This window comes from Triturus cristatus, chromosome 2_1 (assembly GCF_964204655.1).
Source record: "Triturus cristatus chromosome 2_1, aTriCri1.1, whole genome shotgun sequence".
NCBI classification, from domain to species: Eukaryota; Metazoa; Chordata; class Amphibia; order Caudata; family Salamandridae; genus Triturus; species Triturus cristatus.
This window is the reverse complement of record NC_140581.1, coordinates 755,389,640-755,410,844: the sequence shown is the minus strand read 5'-3', so window position 1 is coordinate 755,410,844 and position 21,205 is coordinate 755,389,640.

Below are 21,205 nucleotides of genomic sequence, written 5' to 3'. Positions count from 1 at the left end.
TATTGTTCTGAAGTCTCCTTCTGGAAAAAAAAAGGTTTTGTTTGTTTCAGGAAAGAAAGTTAAATCAGCTTGCTTTGCTCTTCTTGGCAATATGATCTTTGAGTTAAAGGTTTGAGACAATGACAAATTCAAGAGTTTTGGCATGTTCTGTGAGTTGGTTTGTGAAGATTGTTAGGTTTCAGTTTCAGAGCCATGACTGAATCAGGGAATGCTTTTCGTTGCTGCCAATCAGGAGAAGTATAGTATTTATGGTGTGTAGCATCAGGTAGCTTGTTAACATCTAGGCTTGGATGTATTCAAGGAAGGTTTTGACTTCTCTGTGTCAGTATGTCAATATTTTTATTATTTTTTATTATTGTCCTCATTTGCCTCTATCATACCATTTCGCTTTTCTCTTTTCTTTACCAGCCGATATGTCCAAAACCTCATATGCTGACATGAGTTACTAGGGGTGGAGTCACTTGGAAGGCGCCCTGGAGTAATGACTCACCACATTCGAGACTCAATATACACCAAAATCCGGTGGAGGGGAACCTACCACCCTGAAACAGGTGCTATCAGCCGAGGCGGAGAAGGGCTTAATCATAGGACTCCTGATCTAGTTAATTGAATGGTTGTTTCCACCAGCTCAAAAGGGGTGCCCAAAATTCCTGCCTTTGACGTCCCTTGACTGACATATCTAAATTAGCCACACTCTTCACAGAAAATATCCAGTCTTCATACCTTGGTGAAATCTGGGATACCCAAAGTTTACAGATCTCTCTACGGGCCAACAGAATTGCATAAAATACCAAATTCTCATTGTTTTTATTTTTTACTATTTGAGAGTCTAAGATCCCAAAAATGACTAGTAAAACGCTTACCTCGATTTGGATCTTCAAGAAATCAGATAGCGCTTTACTCACGGCATTCCAAAAGGATTGAATCTTTGGGCAAAGTAAGAACATGTGAAGATCATCTTCCTTTATAATGCCACACTTCGGACATGCCACATCTCCTCATTTCCCAAACTTCGATAGCCTTTGAGAAGACCAATAGGCGCTATGGACGGTGAAAAGATGGCTTTTTCTTAGGTATGCAGGTTTTACTATTTTGTATAAAGTAAACATAGATACTTGCCATTGATCTTCCAGCGTAGCCGACGGCAAGCATCTTCCCCATAGATCAACTGGTAGAAGGAAGTCCCCGTCCTCCATTTCCACCATCCACCAGTACCAAAGTGCAATCTCCTTGTTTAGAATCCATCTGAAGATCAGTTTCTCATCAAATTTGTTGTACTTTCCAATTTTCGTAGTTGAAGCTTGGAACCAACTCCGAACCTGAAGGTATTTAAACCTTGATATTCTTTGATCGGACTTCTGATTGCAATAGTCCCAAGAAATCAAGTGATCTTCGTGTAAGAGATGCTTCCAATCAACTATACGGCTTTCCTCAAGGGTGCAGCCAGCGCATCTTTAGCCCTGTCAGGGGAGCCCGGAGAATCCCAGATGGGGGCAAAATGGCTAAAATATGGCAGTTTCACGGCTTTCCTCACTATATACCATGTCTCAGGCATGCCTCGTAAGATTTTCAATCTGACTTTTTAAAAAAAGGTTGGGTTTGCATACTTAAACATAAAACCATCTTCCGTTAGATTTTGGCTCCTCAGCTGAACCTCGAATAGTGTGCCCACCTCTGATTTCGAGAGTGTAGCCAAAAGCATTCTTTCATTTTTTAACAGAAAAGACCAGGAGTAAAAGAGCAGATCAGGTAGCGCTAAGCCCCCTTTTTCCAGTCTCCTTCTCAGTTTCTTCCAAGAAATTCTTGGCCCTTTAGTGGCCCAAATAAAGGAGGTAATCTGAATCTGGAGTTTTAGAAACCAAGATTTATAAAAGGGGAGAGGAATAACCTCAAAAAGAAAAGTGAACTTTGGAAGGATTACCATTTTTATAAGATTAACCCCCCAAACAAAGTCAAGGGGAGATGCGTCCAAGTCTCCAAAAGGGTAACCACTTCCTTCTTGACTAGGTCAAAATTCTCTTTCGTGAGATTCACAATATCTTGTGTAATCTTTACTCCTAAATATCTCATGTCATTTGTGCATCTTACTTAATTCGCTTCTAAATTCCAGGCCATAACCTCAGTTTTTTGTTCATTAATCTTATGGCCTGAGATTCTACCAAATTCAGCAGTGATTGTTAAAACAGACTCAAGTGCACTCTGTATATCCCTAGTAAAGACCACAATATCATCTGCATACAAGCCAATCTTTTTACTAAAGCCATTATATTGAAAAGCTAGAATTTCTGGAGAGCCTCTTAGTCTTCTAGCCAAAGGCTCAATATATAAGTCAAATTAAAGAGGAGACAGTGGACAGCCCTGTCTGGTTGCCCTTGAAATCTGGACCAATTCTGTCAGGGCACCATTAACTAGAACTCTAGCTGTCGGGGCAGCATAAATTCCTTCCAGAGTTCTGCACACGTTAGGGCCAAAATTTAGAGATTTCACTACGGCTTTTAAAAAGACCCAGTTAACACGATCGAACGCTTTAGCGGCGTCAAGTGCCATGACCGCCAGGGGGAGCTCATAGGTGGTAGCCAAGTCTATCGCCCCTATAAGGTTGAAAGTCAATTCTTTGAGCGTTCTACCACGAATAAACCCCTTTTGGTCTTCATGCGCAACCAAAGGAATAACCCCATTCAGCCTTTCTGCTATGATTTTTGCAAATAACTTGTAATCACAGTTTAAAAGTGATATTGGCCTATATGAATCACAATTTTGGGGGGATTTACCAGGTTTCAGAATTAAAGCAATAGTGGCCTCTTTCCATGAATTTGGAAAGCCCACTTCAGTGAGAAAGATCTAATTGAACATATGTAACCGAATCGGTGCTAATACATCCGCCAAGGCCTTATAAACTTCGTGAGGAAGACCATCTGGTCCAGGAACCTTTCCTTTCTTGCCCTCTTTTAATACATCTTGGACTTCCATTGTATTTATCCTTCCTTTCAGAATCTTACTCCTTTCTGTTGAAAATTGGTCAATCGAGTCTTGAGCCAACCAGCTAACTACTTCTTCTTGGGTAACCACTAAGTCCTCCTGGTAAACTTCCCCAAAATACTTGTGAAATGCCAATTCTATAGCCTGGTTGTCAGAGTAAAGCCCCAGATTGTTCGCATCTAATCTCTTTAATTATGTTTTTAACTTGATCGTTTTTGACTTTCCAGGCTAATAATTTACTAGATCTTTCCCCGAGCCTTTCTTGGACAGTAGCTGAAAGAGTTTCCTTTAATATCTTAATTTCAGTCAACCTGGTATCCTGTTGTCCCTGGTTGCTTACAGAAGTCTAATCAGTTTCCAGCAAGCAAATTTGCTGTTCTAGATTTAGGATCTTCTGGTGATATAATCTTCTCCTGGCTGCTGCAAGAGTCCCCAGTCTGCCTCTTAGATATGCCTTGTATGAGTCCCAAACCGTGCCTATCGAAGAAGAGCCCATATTATTATCAAAAAACTCTACTGTCTCAGATTTCAATATATCGAGAGACTGCGGATCCAACAGGATGGAACGATCTAATGTCCATCTAGATTGAAGCCTCGTCTGACCCAGTTTTATCCGAAGTAGTACAGCTGAATGGTCTGAGAGGTGTGCACCTATATGTTGGATGTCTAATACTGCGTCCCTTAATGTCTTATCACTTAGGAAATAGTCAATCCTAGGGTGGTGCCTGTATTTCTTATTGTGAAATGTGAAGCTTATATATGGGCCTACTCTCTGCAGCCAAATATCACACAGGCCCAATTGCCTGATCAGATGATGTACCATTACCAACATTTTAGGATTAACCGCAGCTCTACTATTTAATAACCTATCCAGCTTATGGTCAATTACGGCATTAAAATCCCCCGCCATAATCATCTAGATTTGGGCCATAATAGCCCACCAAGGTATATTTATGGCCATAAATCTTTACCTTTGCTACGAGCCACCTGCCCGAGATAGCAGACACACTGCCTTCTATAGTGGTATTTGTTCCCTTTTTTATCAGGATTGCAACACCTTTTGTTACCACTGTCTGCTTTGTTACAACTGCACAGGAGATCCATTTTTCAACTCTAAAGAACTCAGAATTCTCTGCCTCTGTAAGATGGGTCTCCTGCAAGATAACAATTTGTGCCTGGCAATCTCTCAGATATTGCAGTATTTTCTCTCGTCTGGCTCTGACCTTCAGACCGTGACATTCCAAGAGAGTATTTTTATCTCATTTGCTACTTTCTTGACCACCATCTATGAACTCCATTCTGAGTAAAACATTGACTGGAGATTAAAAGTCTGATATGGCAATTGAGGATATTTTTTTCCCCATTATGCTTCCCTCCCTGTGCCCCGCAACAAAAAGTACCCCACCTGGAAAACCCTTCCCTGACTTAGAAAAATAGGGAAGCCCTATGGGAGCCCGTCGCCCGGAGTTACCTTGCACCATACATTTATATATCATAAATTAGAAAAAGAAGGATGGGGAAAAATAGAAAGGAAACATATTCATAGAATCATGTTAGAACCTTCCGTTTAGAACCTGTATTAAATACTCCACAAAGTCAAAAAAGGGGGTATATTCCTTATTAACATCCTGACTGGAAACTCTCGATGAACCTATCTACTTCTTCAACGAAACGGAAGGAATGCATCTTATTGTTAAGCATTACCTTTAGCATCGCTGGAAATTTTTATTGCACTGACTCGCCAAGCTTCCTTAGAGGGTCAATTCTCTTACCTAACTCCCATTGTCTGTTGGAAGTTTCACTCGAGACGTCTGATCTAACTTTCAAAATGTACTCTGTCTATCTACATTGTTTTCTTTTACAAGGCTTGAGATAGAATCTTCTCCTTTAGCGAGAATATCAAGAAGTTTACCAGAATTCTCCTTGGCTTGGTCCTGTTTGGGTTAGGCCTGTAGGGACCCCTGTGTATCCTCTGGATATCCCTACTGATCTCCTCCTCTGACTCTTCCAGGAGTAGCTCTTTTTTAATCAGGTGCACTAGAAAGTATTTAATGTCCTCTCCTTCCTTGACCTCTGGAATTTTCAAAAACTTCAAGTTATTTCTCCTCTGGAAATGATCTAATCTCTCAAGCCTCTCCTGCTGTTCTCTATCCCTCCTTTTTAATGCCTCTATCTCCGCTGTATTGCCCTCCATTACTTCTTTGAGGACCTTTACTTCCCCTTTGAGAAGCACAGTTCTCGAGCTTAGATCATCAAATTTCTTCTCCAAATTATTACAGACATCTGTAATATCTTTCTGGTTACATTCTGAGATTTCAAAGTGATTTTTTATTTCTGTCGTAAGAGTTGTAAGCAAAGTAGCGATGGACGCATCTTCTCTAACAGGGGTTTTTGGGGAAGATCGCACCTGCTTATTAGGCTGGTCGTTGACAGTTACATTTTCCTCATAACTCAGAGGGGAAGGGGAATCCTCAGAAAGACCCAGTTTTGTGGCTAATGTCTAATGTCCATGAAATGATTCGTTGATATGGTTCCCACCCACATGCATCCACATGCATATAGCACTAAAAATCGAGTAAAAGCAGAACATTTGTTGATGGCAGACACGGTATCATTTAAATTACCAAGTATTGATGTGAAGAACCTCGGCACTGCTTGTAGACTCTGTGTCATCTTGTACTCTGAATTGCGCTCTTTATTTCTCCAGGATCACCTTGTGTTCTGCCTCCAACAAAGTTGCAACAATCACACAAGTTCACTGGATGTGCTCCATCATTTTAATGTTTGTTGGTTATCACAGGTGGGATCCGATGGGTGGAGTACACCCACATTGTATCTACATGCTGTGTGCAGGCTGCTATAGCCAAATCAACCAAGGCTATGAAGTGTGACTAGTGTTGATTGTCCAGAGGAACAGGCCTTTTTGCTTTTATTTGTATTCCCGTTTGGGAATTGCTAATGACTTTCAATGCTTGAAGGTCACCCTAGTCTTCATAACTGAGGTGACTTTTCTTTGCTATGGGAGATCCATATACAAAGACTGTGAGTGAGTGAGTGAGTGAGTGAGTGAGTGAGTGAGTGAGTGAGTGAGTGAGTGAGTGAGTGTGTATGTGTCTGTGTGTGTGTGTGAGTGTGTGTGTGTGTGTGTGTGTGGTGGGGGTTATTGATGCCATTAGGATTAGTGGGGTTCATATGGACAGTGTTTGCATACTGCAGTGAAAATGCCAACTTGCACATTTTCAATTTCAGGCCTCTCTCGCCAAAACTTACTTCCCTAATTGGGTGGAAGGAAGCTACCAGACCATTGCTTTATTTAGAGTATGTGCACCCGTGCCTAAGTAAAGCCCAACCACACAACATGGCCTGATTAATTGCTGGTTCTCTAAGCAACTGTAACAGATTTAGGGCTCTGTCTGAATGTCATGCACAAATCACCTGACACTCATGCAGTTTGATCTGACTTGTGACTCGTCCTTGCAGAACCTTCAAAAACTGGACAGCAACAGTGAGGTGCACTACTCCAGGTTTGGAAGAGTGAAAAAATATTCAATCAATAATTTATTCTGTTTTTTTAAATATATTCATATAATTTTTAAGTAAATAAAAACCACTTTGCTTATAAACAAGTCAGATATCAAATACTTCAAAATGCATACGGCCAGCAATTCTGAAAGTAGTACCACCATTATCTCATGACTTAACAGTGTACTGCCATTTTAGGTCCACCAATTCTTAAAACCTGGCTACCACATCAGGCTTTCAGGTTTATTATCGTTTAAGGTCTGATACAGATGTCAGACCACCTAAAGTAAGTTTAACACAGCTAAATGATAAAATCCCAAATCCCAAAACAAGTATAAGTTAAAAATGTTTCATTAATCTGAAGAAGGAAAAATGATTCCAAATAAAATCAAACTCTTTACTACTTTATTGTACGTTATCTTTATTAAACAGGTTCATCGGTGCGATTAACATCTAAGTGTAACATTGAGTTAAAACATGAAGTCCTACAATTAGACGTTACAAAAGAGACTGAGTGAATTCAAAAAAATATATAAACCCATTTGAGGAAAAAAAGCACCATAAATTGCAGTACTCGTGCCTATGTTGACGAATCCCAGAACTTCTGTTAATTGTCTCTTCAGAGGAACACAAGTAGTGGAATATACGGGCGCTTCAAAAACTATTTTACCCACATTATTGCAAAATCAGTGGATTGTCCCGTTTTAGTGATGAGGTGAGCGCGTAAAACCCATTATGTTTGACAATGTGCATGTCTGCATCAGTGCAGCTGTAATAATCTCTTCAAACAGCAAAATCAAAACTGATCAACTGATTCTGTAACACAAGCACTGTGATCAGAGAAATAAATGATATAGAGAATTAGAAGCTTAAATAAAAAAGTATTTTGTCGAAATGTATCGCTATAAAACAAAAAGGTCTTGCTTGTTTCCAATTAAAGGTGCATTTAGTATTTGATTGGTTGCTTCAGTGTCTCACGCCGGAGCTGTAAAATGTGTTTGCGTTATAAACATGTTTCATACTATGAAATGTAACATTTGTTCAGTTCAGTTTTCATAAAATGTGAACAACAGAATGTACATCTTCCAATTACATGCCTTATTTCATTACTGAGTGCTTTAAATGCTGGTCATGATGTGCAAGCAGGGCTATTAAATTACACCCAGTAAAACGGAGGTCTCTCTTTCATTATTTCATTTCAGTCATTACAAATTCTTCAGACTGCTTTTATTAGGTATAAAAATACCAGGCATGTAATGATCCAAATCAATCACGAGCCTGTGCTGTGGCTGAATAAGTAAGTGTTTGTATTAAAGGTGACAGAGACAGATGAGATAAGCTCAGCTCTCTTGCTTGACAGCATTTTCCCACAACATATGTTCACCGCCATCGGGGCTCTTACAGAGTGCGCTGCCTAATCAGGTAGACAGATTCTCGAACAGTATCTCGGGAACATATGGCCGTGGCCTCTCTCCGTAAAGAAGGGCCCTCGCAGTCATCTGTAAACACGGCCAAGCAACACCAGCATTTCACCCACAGCAGTCGAGTCACTGACTCCGCAACATGCCATCTTGATGTTTTTCTCATCCGCCGAATGACGTGTATCGTCATCTATTCTGTTTCCGAGTCTGCATAATTGCAGGTGCAAATAGCACATGCCTGTGTAAATGGCGGTGAAACTAGGACTCTGTCCCAATCGTACACCACTTATTTATTCGTCTCGGTGCCATTGTCCTTGCACTACATTTTCTGTGTGCTAAGAGCTGTTTTCCAAGGTTAGAGTGCCCTAATGGTCAAAGGGTACTAAAGCTGTCAGCTTTGTTTTCTGAAATACTGAATCATGTCACCGTAGGCACCATGTCAGTCAATTATTTTCTGGTGCCCTGCTTGAGTGAAAAAGGTAAGTCAGTCTGATCACTGGGCGAAGCAGCTCAAGTTCTGCACGACTGGAACAGGCAGCCTTTAAATGTGCTCTCGCTTCTGACGGACAGAAAAATATGATAATATGTGTCAGAATATAATTTTTTAAGTATATATTTTGTTAATCAAAATATTTTTTATGACTTTAATAGTTGTTGAGGAATTATTTGTTATGATCTTGACCATCCTGTCTTTCAAAAGCTACACAAACAGGAGGTTTTTTATAATGATGAATATTTCATTTAACGATGGTTACGAAAGACTAACTTTTAGTATCCTTCCCTTTCTCTCATCCTAGTTCTAGGTTTCTTGTTCTGGCTCCTCTGTGGACTGGAAACTGTTGGCGGACAACCACCAACAGGCCGTCGGTGGAGGCCTGGCTGGCATCCAGGGCATGGGTCTGACAGCCGCATTTCGATTCAGCCAGTCGGACTGCAGAGGTCCGGGGGTAGGACCACCGCCTCCGACAGGATTCAAGATCCAATTAGGGTGGCAATCAGGCTCCTATCCCTACAATGGAGGCGGTACCTTCAGAGGCACCACCTTAGGGAATAGGATGTCCCTTTCCGACTGCCTTTTCATGGCAATCCCACCGGACTTTGAGGGCCCCAAGCAGGGTCTCCCTCAGCCACTGCCCTGGTAGCACATGCAGTGCCCTCGAACATCCAAGCACCACGTGCCAGGCACACGGTGCATGGATGTGCAAAAAGTGGCTTTTACTTCAGCAGCTTGTGCTGTGTGCCTTTTCCTGGGCCGCAGCACAAGCAGCAGTAAAAAAAGCACTTTCCGACCGCCTGCATGGCAGTCTGATAATGGTAGGCCAGGTCGGACTGATGATTCATTGTTGGTGGTTACCTGCCCAATATGATGGCAGTCAGTGGTCTGACCGATCTCCATCATAATGCGGGCCAATGTGTGGCAATGAATTGGGCTACTAGGTACCCTGCAGGAAATTATTTGGGTCATGATTTAAAGATGGCTGTTAATGGGACATCTGTCAAAAAAAGCAGAAATTTCAATCATTCTCCTGTGCAGGTAAAGACATTTTTTTCCGTTGTTGGATTTGCTGTCTGCTGAGCCATCAGGAAGAAGATCCTGTTGGCATCAAGACTAGTGTTGCACAATTTACCGAACCTTCTCAACAAGAGCACATAAGGAAGCTAGGGTCACTGAAAGAAGGGAATAGGAACATCAGACAAAAATGCATTTTAGTTGTAGGAACAGTGTACCATATAATCTAAGACTGCGCTTGCAGTACAAGTGCCCTTGTTGGGATGCTATACATAGTTGGGTTTCTCAACGACTTCAACAGAAGAAGAAACGTTATCTCCATGTTCACTAAAGCCATGTGGAATGAATGAGGCATATGCTACCACTTTGATAGATCCCCAGATCAAAGGATTAGCTGTGAGGTTTATCAAAATGTTGAAAAGCCTAACAGACACTTTGTAAGAGCCCTTGAGGAGTTTGTGGCATCTTGCTGTCATCTCTCCTCTTTGCCTACAGGTAGGTGCCTCAAATTAGAACAGAGTTACAAATACCAGATCCATAAACCTAACACTTTGTTGATACAGAATTCAGAGGAAATCACATGGTACCCTATACATAATGTTGTGGAAAATGGTATGTGCCTGCTTAAGAAGGATGGCTCAGCTGATCTATAACAAAATAGCCAATGTTCATTCTAGCCAGGATTTTATTAATGAGTGGACTGACCTGATGGTTCCCCCTGTAGATTACCTAGACTGTCAGGAAGCCCTGGTCCTAAAATCATCTGGAATCATAAAGAATGCAACCAGACGGGCCTCCGATGGGCTCAGAGAGCCTGTCTGCCAGTCGGAATGCTTTCAGTAATCCCAAGGGCGGCTCGTTCTGCCCGAGGGATTACAATGTCGGGTGGAGGCAGCCTTTCTGTGCTGGCCTTTCTGACACAGAAAGGCTGTCAGAACTCGACTTTGGGGCCCCCAGTAGTGCCCCGTGGGTGCACGGTCTCCAGTTGCAGGCCGAAGGGGCACCTATGGGGCCACCTGTTGATCCCTGCATCTTGTTGCAGGCATCTTGAGGTACCTGCCACGGGGTGCAGGTGTGAACTGCACCTCACATTTTTACAATGGGAGCATGCATTCTGGTCGGATGATAGTTTCTCAGATGAAAGACAGGTTTCACCATTGAATGTCAAGTAGATTTTTGTACCACCAATACAGCTGTCCCACTACTAAGCCCTACATTCAACCAGAACAGGTCTCTGCAAAATGGTTGGAAAGATATGACAGCCACAGGTTTCTAGGCATATTTCTGAACAACTTTTGGGAATTTTTGCTTTGCATGTAAAATATACCCTGATATATTTTCAAGTGCAAACACAGTTGCAATATTTTTTCCAAAGGGAAAGCAGTTTGCCACCAGAGTTACACATTCGGGTAAACACCTGCAATTTCTGCGGTAGCTCTCTTTCCTCCATGAAAAATAAATGATTCCTGTCCTGAGAGGAATAAATCTCCAAGCATTTCCAGGATGAAATCTGTCATAAAGCGGTACTTGCATTCACAAAAATGTGTATGTTTGGTAGTGTTTCCAATTTCTAGGGCATTCCCACTGTGAAATAGCCACTCTACACCCTTGAGAGCACATTTTCCTATGGAAACATGTGTTGAAGTCCTGCTTATGACTGCAAAACAGACTTTTGTTCATTTTAAAAAGTTGCTTTTTACTTCCAAAATTAGCTATTTATGCAGATAAGCTAAACTTAGAAACACGCATAGCTTTGTGAATCCCATCCTAAAACTGTTTGCACCTTAAAGAGTACTACAGGCTTAACTTGAGTCTGAACTCATGTTGTTTGGGTAGTTAGTCTTTAGGAATAGGATTTCTTACCATTAATATATAATAGGAAACTCAGCAGCTGGAACTCAGGTGAATTGATTTGTCTTTTGCTGAAACTTAATCCCAGTCCCTATTCAAACAATGGGCCAGATAGATCATGCAAAGAGTGCTACATTTAATTTCCTATTATGATTTTAAATCAATATCATATTTTAACAGTTTCTTCTTATCTGTAAATGAAAGTCCCATTTTTATGTTCAAAATAAAAACAAGTTATATTTGTCTGTTGGCAAGACCTGTTGTTTGCATTCCAATACATAGCATATACCCATAGTGAGCTCTGGGTCAACATCTTGTTCATGCATGAAAGGCCTCGTTTTCTGTTTTAGTTGTCTGCTCTTAATTTGTTGTCTTTCCTCCCTATTCTTGTGTCTGTCCTGCCCACCGGCATTTTGGTCTTTCACTGTTCTTAATGGATGAGCTTTATCCTTCCATTGCATACATGTGGGGACTCAATCCTGGAGCCGGTACATCCTCCATAAAGCTGATGAAGTAAGCGGGGAGGATGCCTATATCTAGGGGTCTATGAGAGAAGCTTGAATACCTGTTTGAACTCGAAGCAAAAGGGAGGCCAAATGGTGGTATGTGATGTCGCCTGAACTACAAGCGTCTAAGGAATAAATTAAGACACTGATCGTCTGTCCACATTTATTCATCTGAAGTTTGGCAAATTACTGAGCACAGATTGAGCCAGTAGCAAAAACACTGTGAGGAGGATATGTTAAACCGCTTAATAATGTACCAACCAGTTTTATAACAATTAGATAGATATATTTGTAGTAAAATGGCCATAATTCATTTGTTAATCAATAAGAACTGTACTGTCATTATGTAAAAAATGTAAACAAAGCATTTGTCCGAACTGACAGGGTTATAATCAAGGCTTTTTTGTGATTTAGTTCAGAAGCAGTGATCACCCTTTTGATACTTCAGAGTGATATACTGCTAAAGGCCACAAAATATTCACTGGAACCAACTGTCTCCCACCTCCATCTCTTGTTCTCCAAAGTGGTCTCTGGTGGAATGGTGACATCAAAATCTGGAACAGCCAAGACAGTTGAAACATCACTGGAACCCTACTGAAGCAAACCTATCAGTTGTATCTGCTCTAAATTGGACACCACAACAACTGATTTATCAACAGAAACTAATTCAATTAGTGCAGACATTTTGACTTTTCGGGTGAGGCTGACCACTACTAAATAAAATGGATTAGATGCAGTTGAAGCTAGGTATGATGAACTGCCATATTAGGAGAGGAACATTGATCATCTTTAAGAAAAATAACATTTGTGGAAGACTGGTCTCCCAAAAAACCCAGAAAAGGACGATTTAGGTTGATGACAGACTTGATCTCACAACCATTGATTATGATATTTTAAGACACACAGGAGTTTTGGTGAACTCACTGGAGTTGACCAAGGAACCTGAAAGACAATGGTAAGTCTACATCAATCACTGCTTGTGTGTTGAATTAGCAAAATGCCAGATCTGAATATTTGTCAGCAAAGGAGAAAAATTCACCATTGCTGATGGGTTATAGGCATGTCAGTGGACTTTTTCTTTGACACCGTCATTAAATGCTAAATGTCTCTCACTATGAACCCTAGACTTCAACAATGGGATATCAAGTATGGCCTGTGGGACCCTGCATGCATAGCCCTTACAATAGTAGGGATCACCAAGGAATTCATAGAACCAGGTGATGTTGAGGACTTCCTAGACTCTCTATGAGAGTCTTCTATGAACAAATCATGGATACAGCATCTAGTCACACAAGAAGATGCACAAGGCTCTAGGCCCTAGCTATGCAAGAGACAACCAAAGCCAAACAAGTAATATTTCAACCCAAGAAGAGAGTCAGAGAGATCAGGCCTCCCTCAAATAATAGAATCACTAACCAAGGAAAGAGAACATTCTGTATCACCCCTAAGGGTGAACCCTAAAAGCCTTCAAACTGAACACAAAAACTGGTGTAGAGTGTTGAAGTTGAGGTAGCATCAATGTTTTTTCTGTGCACTTCCACAGATGATGTCAGTGACTCAACAGGTGTACTGATAATATTTCACCTGGACTTACTTGAGATTCCATCCTTTATTACATTATTACCCTGTGCCAGTCTTCATCAGGTTGGTGAGATATTATATCACTGTTGACTTGTTTTTCCTCTACAAAATGTTAACCACATATTTGAATTCAATGTCTGGCTCCCTCTCTGCCATTATATTAAACTCTTTTGACAACCCTCTATTCATGTATTTTCATCACACAAATAATTAAATTAGATCTCACTGCACGGGTGCATATACATTCTCAGTGGATACAGCAAAATAATATATATATGGGAATATGAACATGGTGTCACATGGTGGAGAAACGTGGCTCCTAGAGCATAGATACCTGGCCTGTGCATTATGGCTCCACCAAGTGGAATTGATGACCCTATATCTCAACTATTTGTCTTTCTCTTTTACACATTCCAAATACACATCAGTACATTTTAAGTGCCAAGAAAGAGCACTTACACATCACTCTAGTGAACCACACTTTGAATTAAGCACCCACATCAATGAAAATACGGATAAAAAATACAGAGCTTCCTTTATAAGGTGAAATTTTCTTGACATTTTTAACCGTAATACTATTTGAAAACAGCCCCCTTCAAATGATTCTTGAACCAAAAATCACCATCCCCTAGCTCTACATGCATTAAAGCCAACATGGACAGGATACTGTTGCTAATCATGCAAAATGTTAATGGAACGTCACACTTCATTATAGGAAAAAGATGTATTAGTTGAACTCCAAATGAGCTGATGTTTTTCTTCTTCAGGAGTCACACTTGTCATCTTCAGAAACTCAAAAAAATATAAGGCCCTCATTACAATTTAGGCAGAATAAGCAGAGTATGTTCCACACGTGGTACGTACCAATACCCTAACCCCGGAGTAGGGTATTCACCATGTGTGATAAATACTTTGTGTTCTGACTTTTGAAATTGCTGATGAGGAATAGCATGGAATCTGAATTTAAAACACTGAGATCTGCATGTTTTGCCTTTTGTACAGTCCTTTTCCCCTGATAAATTTTGGCAGGCTTGACCTGCCGGAATTTATCAGGAGAAAACTGCAAGGATGTGATAATTGTCTCACAACTTGTAATTCCTATTCCAGCGTAAACATGTTTGCACAGTAATGGGAATTTAGCCCTGCATGTGTAAGTGGGGCCTAAGAATGTGTGGTCATTAGCAGCAGCAGAACATTAGATGCACTAGGAACTGCCTCTGAGAGCTGCAATCTTAATTAACAAGCAATGACCACACAAAATGCTTAAGTGATAAGTGGATGAGGAGGAAGAGAGTGGTCTTTGCCAAATTGAAATTTCTCAATAGAACATTGGTTGTGAGATTATCATATGCCCTGAACATAAACGAGCTGCAATATCTGGCCAAAATTGTCTGATTAATGGTGGAGTTTGAACTTGAAACAAAACTCATCTAACTTGATTAGAATTTTGCCCTCCTTTTTTGTCTCCTCTCTCCGGCACTGCCATCGCTCTGCTAGTCAGAGTCCAACTGGAGAGTGATCATTGTTTAGTTGTCGGTACATTCAGCGGCAACCTCATGGAGTGCTGTGATACTCATGAATTAGGAGGTGACTTAATCAGAGGACAATGTCTAAATGGGACCCTAATAGTCATTACAAGTCAAAACGCTAAAAAGCCTCCCTTTTGGTCACTTAGCACCTGCATATTGCCAGGAGATATTGTAAGTAAGTAATGTTTATTGCTTGATTAATAAAAATCTTAGCAAATTGCATATAAAAACACATATGACGTAAAACAGTGCTAAGTCCGTTAAAATTGTAGTGATTTCATAAAATACAAAAATATAAAATTTGCATACAGTGCTAAAAATTTAAGTTAATATGTGTGCCATGTTTAAGCACACGATGGACAGTCTTCCGTTTAGTTAACCTAGGTTAAAGTATTTGTGTGATTAGGTATAAAATCCTTGCCAGGTAAAGGGTAGTCTAAAAAAGGTCCTTCCCAGTGAACAGATGCCAGATAAGATAGCAGCAACCTAGGATACAAGCCAGTTAGTTGGGGATTGTCAGGTTTAGTTTTGTTTTTACAATTTTCATAAAGCGTACAAAACTACAGGCTAGCCGAACGTCACCCCCCTCGAAGCAGGCCTTCACTTCCTGTCTGCATGACCGCATTCAGTTTTCGTTCAGACGCGGCTTTAGAAGCTGTCTTCGTTTAAGATCTACGCTCTTACAGAGGCACAATCCATTCTTTACGGCAAAGTTGCTTGTAACATTTACCAAATGCTGCAGACCAACTGGGGTTCGGCTGATCAGTATCAAGTTGTTAGCGTATAGTAAGTTTGAAAGTGAGAACCACCCAAGTTTGGGGCATGGTGATGACAGTTATCCAGTTCCCTCGAGAGGTCTGACACGAAAAGTCTAAACAGGTTGGGGGCAAGAACGCAACCTTGTCTTAGCCCCTTTGTGGTCGGAACCCTGCTTGACAGACTGTCGCCTGACCCCAGCTTCATTTGAACCCATGTCTTGGAGTGGAGCAGGATTAGCTGATTCAAAAGGGTTGGAGCTATTTTCCACCCGGATAGCTTAGCCCACAATTTCCCTCGATTGAGGCAATCAAAAGCAGCTTTGTAATCAATAAAACATACAAATAAAGGTTTGTTACTTGCTTTTGTTGCGTCAATTAAAAGTGAGAGAGCAAGAATGTTTGTAGTTGTTCCCACGTTTTTCTGAAAACCTGTTTGGTTGATTGGGATTAGATCGTTTTCCCCGCCTTACTCAGTTAATTCTGCGAGTAGTAGGCCGGCATAATATTTGGCCTCAATGTCAATTAGCGCAATGAGTCTATAGTTTTTTCGTTCATTCTTGCTACCTTTTTTGTGGATAGGTGAGATGATTGATCCTCTCCAGGAATCTGGTATTTTTCCGGTTTCCAAAATGGTATTGAAATCTGGTAGTAATGCTCAAGCCCAGAAGGTTGTGTTCTGCTTATATACTACTGGGGGGAGCCCGTTAGGGCCAGGTGCTCCATCGTTTTGTCGTCTTCTGAGTAAAGTGGCCCAGCAGGTATTTTACCCAGGCGTCCTCCGTTATATGTGAATTAATTCCTGGTGCTCTTGGGTTCTCTATGCTCTTGACTGTCTGACAAAATCTGGCGCTGTTCTCTGATTTTGCATCATGTAGTAGTTTTGCCCATGTTGTTTCCGTGGTTTCTTTTCTGCTAGCCAAATTATTTTATTTTGCCGGGCCCTGAGTTTCCTTAATTGCAGCCGTGTATTATCCTCGTAGTAACTTTGACAGAGGTTGAACATTGCTTTGTTTGCTTCTCCCCTTATTTGTCTAAGCTCGGCGTGTTGGGTTGCCAATAAATAAATTCTTTGTTTGTTTGCCGGCCTGCTCAATGGTGCTTGTTTGGTTTTTTGCTCTCGTATTGTCAGGATTGCTTTACGGTTAGATGGGCCAAAAGTTTTACTAAAGCATTCCCAGGCTGTTAGGATGTTGTCATGTTTTATTTTGTTATCCTCCCACTGGTTTTTTGACTCTGCCAAGAGTTTTACCGGATCACATGTGCTACATTTTATTCTCCTATGGCTATATGTAGCGTTTGTACATGAATCAGCAGTTGGGTAAGTAAGCACTGTTCCTTGTGTGGCCAGTGTGAATTCTTGAGGTTGATGATCGCTATGGTCTTGTATTCCGATCCTGAAGTCTTTTATCAGATGATAAAGTGGTAAAGACGAAAAAGTATAGTCTATTGTGGTGTCAGCAAGCGCATTGTGGAAAGTTGCAGCTTGGGGACAGTCCCCCATAAATTGACCATTTAGTGCTACCAAGGACAAGCTTTCTAGATCCTTCAACAGTTCTTTGGAGATTTTTGTTGGCTTGCCCCACTTTCACTTGTCCTGTGGGGGGATCCCCCATGCTGTTTGTTGATCTTCTCCCGGAGTGTCTAGGTCGCCACTCCTTGTGAGGAACATATTAAAATCGACGGAGCCGATAAAGTTTGAAGTTGCCATCTCGGTAATTAGTTTGGTTAATTCTATTATCAAATGTTTTGCACCGTTTCTTTTGTTACGGGGGTGTAGATAGATGTTAACAATTATTAATTGTTTTTTCTTTTTAGGACCACCTATGTCCAGCTTGATTGTTTTTATCTTGTTCGTTGCAGTGCTTGTGCTTGTTAGACATACAGATACTATCTCTGTTCTGAACTATCCAAAAGTCAGTGATAAACCATTGGGTTTTATACAATGTCTTGTTGTCAGTGCTTTGTATATGTGTTTACTATTCAAGCACTGAGCAGTCTGTAATATGATCACATTGTATATTTTACACCTTGCTTTTAATAAGGTGGATTAAGAAATCTTTAACATAGAAAAAGAGTGTCCTGTGCTTATAAATAATTGTTTTAATTATTCGCTAATTATTGAAATTTACAATTAAGTTGAATACCTCAGCAGCATTCAAGTGGTATTCTGTCAAATAAGTCCTACGGGACAGGTACAAGCATGATCATCAAAAATAAGAATGAATCTTATGATAAAAATAATAACAACTTTATAATATGTTGTACTACTTATGCTATGTTCATTACAAAGAAAAAAATGTAGAGATTGTTATAAATGGGGTCTCTAGCTGGCATAGGTATTCACCTTGTCCAAGAAGAGACCACAATTCTAGTCAGGGTAAGTTAGATGCACACTAAAAGATAACCTGTGCTCAGCCTTTGCACAGAGTTGTCAGGCTAATCTAAAGAGGCAATGTGTAAAGGGTTGTTGCAAGACACATACACACACACTAACACAAAGAAAACACCACAAAAAGACTCCACACAGTTTTAGAGAATAGAGGATATTTTTAATGAGAAAATCTAGAACAAAATGAAAAAATTGGAGTTATGAAGTCTTAAGGAATAAACCAAAAACATTGCTTAGAAGTCAATAGTGCTAAAAGTTTACTTAAGGTCGCTCTTGACTGGGCTAAATCCAAAGTTCAGTCCAACCGCGATGGAGGGCAGGCTGGCTACAGGACTCAGACAGGTCCTGCTGACAAAGTTACCTTGGATGGAGCAAGTGTCGATGTCAAAGACTCATTGAGAGGAGTCGAGGAGATGGCAAGTTGTTGCCAATCCTGTGGATGGAGGAAAATTTTTCGGCACCAATCCGCGCAATCAATGAAAGCTTCGGCATCGAACCCCTTTAGAATGTAGGCACTGCATCGATGTCGAGCTGCGCTCTTCGTCGGCTTCGAGCCACGCAGTCCATCAAGGAGATGTCATCAATCAGCTCCTATGTCGGCATTGAAGGGCAATGCATCAGTGACGATCGGGCAAAGTCATCACTGCATTGATTTTGATGCAAAAACAGCTGCAGAACACACATCTGACTACCAGGTCTGGAGGGGGCACCTCAGGCAAGGCTAGGACTCTCAGATGGCAAAGTCCAGCAACACCAACAGAATTTCAAGGAGAATTTTATGATCCTGAGACTTCAGAAACATGAGGCAAACCAGCAAGCCCTTGGAGTCACTCTGGGTTCAAGTGAGATTGGTCCAGTGTTTACCCTCAGCAGGGCAGAGATCAGCAGGAAGCAGGGACAGCTAACCACGCAGTGAAGCAGTTCCTTAGAACAGTTAGTCAAGCAGAGTGGCAATCCTTGTAGCACAGCAGTCCTTACTCCTGGCAGAGTTCTTCCCAGGTCCAGTAGTGTACTGCCTTGGTAGGGTCAGAGGCCCAGTACTTATACCCATTTGTGACTTTGAAGTGGGTGTGACTGCAAAGGATGCCCTTGAACTGCAAAGGTCCCCCTTTCTTCCCAGCCCCGGCTCCAGACTATCAGTAGGGGGTAAGAGAAGAGAAATGTTCACTTTTTAAAACTGGCATTTCTAAAACAGAAATGTTAAATCCATCTTTACAAGTAAAGAGGATTTATCATTACCAATCCAAAGATCTGAAATATAATGCAGCTACTCCTTCTACTCAGGAATTACTAAATTAAAGCATAATAAGGAAATCCCAATGCTAGCCTATGAGATGAGTAGGCCTCATGGTAGTAAAAAATTAATTGAGCTGTTTGCCACTACCAGGACATGTAAAACTTAAAAGTACATGTCCTAACTTTCACTTACACAACAAATAGAAAAACCGAGCAGGAGGAAGAGTTTAGAAAATGGCAAAATTCTCCACCATGCTAGAAATTTTTAGAAAATCATAGTTTTTCATAGAAAACCCTCACCCACCAGGGTTGCCCCTTGGTGGTATGCTTCATCAATGGTGTTCATCCCGATCCGCTGTGGAGGCATACTACAACCAAGCAAATATGCGGGAGCACTTAGATATAACATCTATGATAAAGACAGTGTTGGTGAGGGACACACCTCGTCATGCAATACTTACATGTTATGGGGCGGGGTAGGCATCTTATATGCTGGTTTGCCGCTTCATTCAGAGTTCATGCAGCGATTAAACTGGACTCCCTCCACACCCTCACTGATAAAGAGTGGACTCAGACATTAGAAAGCCCAATGCTCATACACAGAAACATGCAGTTCAGACAAATTCAGCTGTTTATACTCCTTAGGACTTACTTTACACCTGCTAACATCAACAGATACTTCAATAGAGCTGACGCGGTGTGCCAGAAATGTGCTGAGGTGGGTGCTGACATAATACATATGTTATGGAACTGCCCCTGGATCGTTGCGTCTTGGAGTGAGGTAGCCCATCTGTTACACACCGGCACAGGACGCAAACTACCCTTTACTTGGCCAGTATACTTATAGTACACATTCCGGAGAACGGCGGCTACCAAAGTGACATCCAGGTTCCTGGACCTCTTGATAGTGGTGGCCAAAAGATTGCTCACTAAACAGTGGAAGGCAACAGATACGCCACACACGCAGTCATGGTGCCATTCACTGCTTGCTTTGTCCAAAGCAGAAAGCCTTGCCATCAGACTGTCGTAAATAAAATATTACGCTCTCATAATTTCATAATATCAATAAGATCATGCATAAAGCAAGAGGCTGAGTCTGTGGTATCAGGTTCAAAAAGGGCTTTATTCCAATAACTCGAGTCATAGGGAGAATAGTACCATCACCACAAGGGATCAGGAAGGGTCTCAAAGTATTCTCAAAACATTATTCACAGAGTACAGTATATATACATTTCTCAATTGTACGTAAGCAAAAGAGCAAAAGAGAATGAGATAAGAGCATGTGGGCGTGTAAGTAGGTGTGAAGGTGGGCGTCCATGTGGGCGTCCACTTGATGATAATGGGTAATTTGTCATAGGTGGGTGGATACCTGGAGGGGGTTGCGTGATCTGCTGGAATTGTACTGGAACTTTGCCTTACTTGTGTTCAACTCGAGCATGACGTGTAACTGACGTGGGGAAGGGTTGCTATGCAACCGGGAAGTCTGGAAGTGAGGCCTTCAGTGAGTGAGGACAACCAGCACATCTTGTTTTATCTGATATCCGATGTCTGGGGCAGGGACTGATTTGTGACATAGGTTGCCCATCACCAAGAGCCAATGTGGCATCTATTTCTTCATTTACTTCATTTACTGCAGAGGCCTTACATGGGGGCTATGGGCTTTTTACTGACGTGAGCTTTGCAATCTCACAAACAGAGACAGAAAGGCTAGGCTTTCTCCTTTGCTGATGGGTTATGTTGATCCCTCCTTCTCCAGGCAGGAATGCAGCTCTGTAGGAGCAAGCAGATAACCGTGCTCAATACTGTCTCGGCACCTTTTGACAGGGCCCCTTTGGATGAGGCCCAAGTGTGCAAGGCCAAGGATACGCAGCTGCAGCTTTCTGAGCGTCTGAGGCCTGAAACCTCTGTTCGGGTCTGGCTGAG